We start from the raw sequence: 7,103 nt of genomic DNA, 5'->3' as shown, positions 1-7,103 counted from the left end.
AAAACCACAGTTATTGTTTACTGGGGTATACCACACTTTTTTAAATAGAGATATTTGCGGCTGAACAGTGAGCGACACACTCAAACTGCTTTTTTTTTTAGATACCAAAGGCCCAAAACTGGAAAGTACATCGATTTGACCCGTGGAACTGCGAAACCACACTGGGATGTCGGGCCTACACAAGACTATTTTCAACAGATATATTTTTCTGTCACAACAGTCAGGAGACACTACTGTTATTCTTTACGGAAAAAACTACCAAAACCTGAATAATAGAGATTTTTTACCGTGGGATGGCAAAACCACAGTAATTGTTTACTGGGGTATACCACACTTTTTTAAATAGAGATATTTGCGGCTGAACAGTGAGCGACACACTTAAACTGCTTTTTTTTTTATACCAAAGGCCCAAAACTGGATAGTACAACGATTTGACCCGTGAAACTGCGAAACCACACTGGGATGTCGGGCCTACACAAGACTATTTTCAACAGATATATTTTTGTGTCACAACAGTCAGGAGACACTACTGTTTTTCTTTACGGATACAACTACCAAAACCTGAATAATAAAGATTTTTTACCATGGGATGTCAAAACCACAGTTATTGTTTACTGGGGTATTCCACACTTTTTTAAATAGAGATATTTGCAGCTGAACAGTGAGCGACACACTCAAACTGCCTTTTTTTTAGATACCAAAGGCCCAAAACTGGATAGTACAGCGATTTGACCCGTGGAACTGCGAAACCACACTGGGATGTCGGGCCTACACAATACTATTTTCAAAAGATATATTTTTGTGTGACAACAGTCAGGAGACACTACTGTTTTTCTTTACGGAAAAAACTACCAAAACCTGAATAATAGAGATTTTTTACCGTGGGATGGCAAAACCACAGGTATTGTTTACTGGGGTATACCACACTTTTTTAAATAGAGATATTTGCGGCTGAACAGTGAGCGACACACTCAAACTGCTTTTTTTTTAGATACCAAAGGCCAAAAACTGGATAGTACAGTGATTTGACCCGTGGAACTGCGAAACCACACTGGGATGTCGGGCCTACACAAGACTATTTTCAACAGGTATATTTTTGTGTCACAACAGTCAGGAGACACTACTGTTTTTCTTTACGGAAAAAACTACCAAAACCTGAATAATAGAGATTTTTTACCGTGGTATGGCAAAATCACAGTTATTGTTTTCTGGGGTATACCACACTTTTTTAAATAGAGATATTTGCGGCTGAACAGTGAGCGACACACTTAAACTGCTTTTTTTTTAGATACCAAAGGCCCAAAACTGGATAGTACAGTGATTTGACCCATGGAACTGCGAAACCACACTGGGATGTCGGGCCTACACAAGACTATTTTCAACAGATATATTTTTGTGTCACAACAGTCAGGAGACACTACTGTTTTTCTTTACGGAAAAAACTACCAAAACCTGAATAATAAAGATTTTTTACCATGGGATGTCAAAACCACAGTTATTGTTTACTGGGGTATTCCACACTTTTTTAAATAGAGATATTTGCAGCTGAACAGTGAGCGACACACTCAAACTGCCTTTTTTTTAGATACCAAAGGCCCAAAACTGGATAGTACAGCGATTTGACCCGTGGAACTGCGAAACCACACTGGGATGTCGGGCCTACACAATACTATTTTCAAAAGATATATTTTTGTGTGACAACAGTCAGGAGACACTACTGTTTTTCTTTACGGAAAAAACTACCAAAACCTGAATAATAGAGATTTTTTACCGTGGGATGGCAAAACCACAGGTATTGTTTACTGGGGTATACCACACTTTTTTAAATAGAGATATTTGCGGCTGAACAGTGAGCGACACACTCAAACTGCTTTTTTTTTAGATACCAAAGGCCCAAAACTGGATAGTACAGTGATTTGACCCGTGGAACTGCGAAACCACACTGGGATGTCGGGCCTACACAAGACTATTTTCAACAGGTATATTTTTGTGTCACAACAGTCAGGAGACACTACTGTTTTTCTTTACGGAAAAAACTACCAAAACCTGAATAATAGAGATTTTTTACCGTGGTATGGCAAAATCACAGTTATTGTTTTCTGGGGTATACCACACTTTTTTAAATAGAGATATTTGCGGCTGAACAGTGAGCGACACACTTAAACTGCTTTTTTTTTAGATACCAAAGGCCCAAAACTGGATAGTACAGTGATTTGACCCATGGAACTGCGAAACCACACTGGGATGTCGGGCCTACACAAGACTATTTTCAACAGATATATTTTTGTGTCACAACAGTCAGGAGACACTACTGTTTTTCTTTACGGAAAATACTACCAAAACCTGAATAATAGAGATTTTTTACCGTGGGATGGCAAAACCACAGTAATTGTTTACTGGGGTATACCACACTTTTTTAAATAGAGATATTTGCGGCTGAACAGTGAGCGACACACTTAAACTGCTTTTTTTTTTTATACCAAAGGCCCAAAACTGGATAGTACAGCGATTTGACCCGTGGAACTGCGAAACCACACTGGGATGTCGGGCCTACACAAGACTATTTTCAACAGATATATTTTTGTGTCACAACAGTCAGGAGACACTACTGTTTTTCTTTACGGATACAACTACTAAAACCTGAATAATAAAGATTTTTTACCATGGGATGTCAAAACCACAGTTATTGTTTACTGGGGTATTCCACAATTTTTTAAATAGAGATATTTGCAGCTGAACAGTGAGTGACACACTCAAACTGCCTTTTTTTTAGATACCAAAGGCCCAAAACTGGATAGTACAGTGATTTGACCCGTGGAACTGCGAAACCACACTGGGGTGTCGGGCATACACAAGACTATTTTCAAAAGATATATTTTTTTGTGACAACAGTCAGGAGACACTACTGTTTTTCTTTACGGAAACAACTACCAAAACCTGAATAAAAGAGATTTTTTACCGTGGGATGGCAAAACCACAGTTATTGTTTACTGGGGTATACCTCCCTTTTTTAAATAGAGATATTTGCGGCTGAACAGTGAGCGACACACTCAAACTGCTTTTTTTTAAGATACCAAAGGCCCAAAACTGGATAGTACAGCGATTTGACCCGTGGAACTGCGAAACCACACTGGGATGTCGGGCCTACAAAAGACTATTTTCAACAGATATATTTTTGTGTCACAACAGTCAGGAGACACTACTGTTTTTCTTTCCAGAAAAAACTGCCAAAACCTGAATAATAGAGATTTTTTACCGTGGGATGGCAAAACCACAGGTATTGTTTACTGGGGTATACCACACTCTTTTAAATAGAGATATTTGCGGCTGAACAGTGAGCGACACACTCAAACTACTTTTTTTTTAGATACCAAAGGCCCAAAACTGGATAGTACAGCGATTTGACCCGTGGAACTGCGAAACCACACTGGGATGTCGGGCCTACACAAGACTATTTTCAACAGACATATTTTTGTTTCACAACAGTCAGGAGACACTAATGTTTTTCTTTACGGAAACAACTACCAAAACCTGAATAATAGAGATTTTTTACCGTGGGATGGCAAAACCACAGTTATTGTTTACTGGGGTATACCACACTTTTTTAAATAGAGATATTTGCGGCTGAACAGTGAGCGACACACTCAAACTGCTTTTTTTTTTAGATACCAAAGGCCCAAAACTGGAAAGTACATCGATTTGACCCGTGGAACTGCGAAACCACACTGGGATGTCGGGCCTACACAATACTATTTTCAAAAGATATATTTTTGTGTGACAACAGTCAGGAGACACTACTGTTTTTCTTTACGGAAAAAACTACCAAAACCTGAATAATAGAGATTTTTTACCGTGGGATGGCAAAACCACAGTTATTGTTTACTGGGGTATACCACACTTTTTTAAATAGAGATATTTGCGGCTGAACAGTGAGCGACACACTTAAACTGCTTTTTTTTTAGATACCAAAGGCCCAAAACTGGATAGTACAGTGATTTGACCCATGGAACTGCGAAACCACACTGGGATGTCGGGCCTACACAAGACTATTTTCAACAGATATATTTTTCTGTCACAACAGTCAGGAGACACTACTGTTATTCTTTACGGAAAAAACTACCAAAACCTGAATAATAGAGATTTTTTACCGTGGGATGGCAAAACCACAGTAATTGTTTACTGGGGTATACCACACTTTTTTAAATAGAGATATTTGCGGCTGAACAGTGAGCGACACACTTAAACTGCTTTTTTTTTTTATACCAAAGGCCCAAAACTGGATAGTACAACGATTTGACCCGTGAAACTGCGAAACCACACTGGGATGTCGGGCCTACACAAGACTATTTTCAACAGATATATTTTTGTGTCACAACAGTCAGGAGACACTACTGTTTTTCTTTACGGATACAACTACCAAAACCTGAATAATAAAGATTTTTTACCATGGGATGTCAAAACCACAGTTATTGTTTACTGGGGTATTCCACACTTTTTTAAATAGAGATATTTGCAGCTGAACAGTGAGCGACACACTCAAACTGCCTTTTTTTTAGATACCAAAGGCCCAAAACTGGATAGTACAGCGATTTGACCCGTGGAACTGCGAAACCACACTGGGATGTCGGGCCTACACAATACTATTTTCAAAAGATATATTTTTGTGTGACAACAGTCAGGAGACACTACTGTTTTTCTTTACGGAAAAAACTACCAAAACCTGAATAATAGAGATTTTTTACCGTGGGATGGCAAAACCACAGGTATTGTTTACTGGGGTATACCACACTTTTTTAAATAGAGATATTTGCGGCTGAACAGTGAGCGACACACTCAAACTGCTTTTTTTTTAGATACCAAAGGCCCAAAACTGGATAGTACAGTGATTTGACCCGTGGAACTGCGAAACCACACTGGGATGTCGGGCCTACACAAGACTATTTTCAACAGGTATATTTTTGTGTCACAACAGTCAGGAGACACTACTGTTTTTCTTTACGGAAAAAACTACCAAAACCTGAATAATAGAGATTTTTTACCGTGGTATGGCAAAATCACAGTTATTGTTTTCTGGGGTATACCACACTTTTTTAAATAGAGATATTTGCGGCTGAACAGTGAGCGACACACTTAAACTGCTTTTTTTTTAGATACCAAAGGCCCAAAACTGGATAGTACAGTGATTTGACCCATGGAACTGCGAAACCACACTGGGATGTCGGGCCTACACAAGACTATTTTCAACAGATATATTTTTGTGTCACAACAGTCAGGAGACACTACTGTTTTTCTTTACGGAAAATACTACCAAAACCTGAATAATAGAGATTTTTTACCGTGGGATGGCAAAACCACAGTAATTGTTTACTGGGGTATACCACACTTTTTTAAATAGAGATATTTGCGGCTGAACAGTGAGCGACACACTTAAACTGCTTTTTTTTTTATACCAAAGGCCCAAAACTGGATAGTACAGCGATTTGACCCGTGGAACTGCGAAACCACACTGGGATGTCGGGCCTACACAAGACTATTTTCAACAGATATATTTTTGTGTCACAACAGTCAGGAGACACTACTGTTTTTCTTTACGGATACAACTACTAAAACCTGAATAATAAAGATTTTTTACCATGGGATGTCAAAACCACAGTTATTGTTTACTGGGGTATTCCACAATTTTTTAAATAGAGATATTTGCAGCTGAACAGTGAGCGACACACTCAAACTGCCTTTTTTTTAGATACCAAAGGCCCAAAACTGGATAGTACAGCGATTTGACCCGTGGAACTGCGAAACCACACTGGGGTGTCGGGCATACACAAGACTATTTTCAAAAGATATATTTTTTTGTGACAACAGTCAGGAGACACTACTGTTTTTCTTTACGGAAACAACTACCAAAACCTGAATAAAAGAGATTTTTTACCGTGGGATGGCAAAACCACAGTTATTGTTTACTGGGGTATACCTCCCTTTTTTAAATAGAGATATTTGCGGCTGAACAGTGAGCGACACACTCAAACTGCTTTTTTTTTTTATACCAAAGGCCCAAAACTGGATAGTACAGCGATTTGACCCGTGGAACTGCGAAACCACACTGGGATGTCGGGCCTACACAAGACTATTTTCAACAGATATATTTTTGTGTCACAACAGTCAGGAGACACTACTGTTTTTCTTTACGGATACAACTACTAAAACCTGAATAATAAAGATTTTTTACCATGGGATGTCAAAACCACAGTTATTGTTTACTGGGGTATTCCACAATTTTTTAAATAGAGATATTTGCAGGTGAACAGTGAGCGACACAATCAAACTGCCTTTTTTTTAGATACCAAAGGCCCAAAACTGGATAGTACAGTGATTTGACCCGTGGAACTGCGAAACCACACTGGGGTGTCGGGCATACACAAGACTATTTTCAAAAGATATATTTTTTTGTGACAACAGTCAGGAGACACTACTGTTTTTCTTTACGGAAACAACTACCAAAACCTGAATAAAAGAGATTTTTTACCGTGGGATGGCAAAACCACAGGTATTGTTTACTGGGGTATACCACACTCTTTTAAATAGAGATATTTGCGGCTGAACAGTGAGCGACACACTCAAACTACTTTTTTTTTAGATACCAAAGGCCCAAAACTGGATAGTACAGCGATTTGACCCGTGGAACTGCGAAACCACACTGGGATGTCGGGCCTACACAAGACTATTTTCAACAGACATATTTTTGTTTCACAACAGTCAGGAGACACTAATGTTTTTCTTTACGGAAACAACTACCAAAACCTGAATAATAGAGATTTTTTACCGTGGGATGGCAAAACCACAGTTATTGTTTACTGGGGTATACCACACTTTTTTAAATAGAGATATTTGCGGCTGAACAGTGAGCGACACACTCAAACTGCTTTTTTTTTTAGATACCAAAGGCCCAAAACTGGAAAGTACATCGATTTGACCCGTGGAACTGCGAAACCACACTGGGATGTCGGGCCTACACAATACTATTTTCAAAAGATATATTTTTGTGTGACAACAGTCAGGAGACACTACTGTTTTTCTTTACGGAAAAAACTACCAAAACCTGAATA

This window comes from Phyllobates terribilis, unplaced genomic scaffold (genome assembly GCF_046119375.1).
Source record: "Phyllobates terribilis strain yellow unplaced genomic scaffold, ASM4611937v1 Scaffold_83__1_contigs__length_6671269, whole genome shotgun sequence".
In the NCBI taxonomy this organism is placed as follows: Eukaryota; Metazoa; Chordata; class Amphibia; order Anura; family Dendrobatidae; genus Phyllobates; species Phyllobates terribilis.
This window is presented reverse-complemented; position numbering follows the sequence as displayed.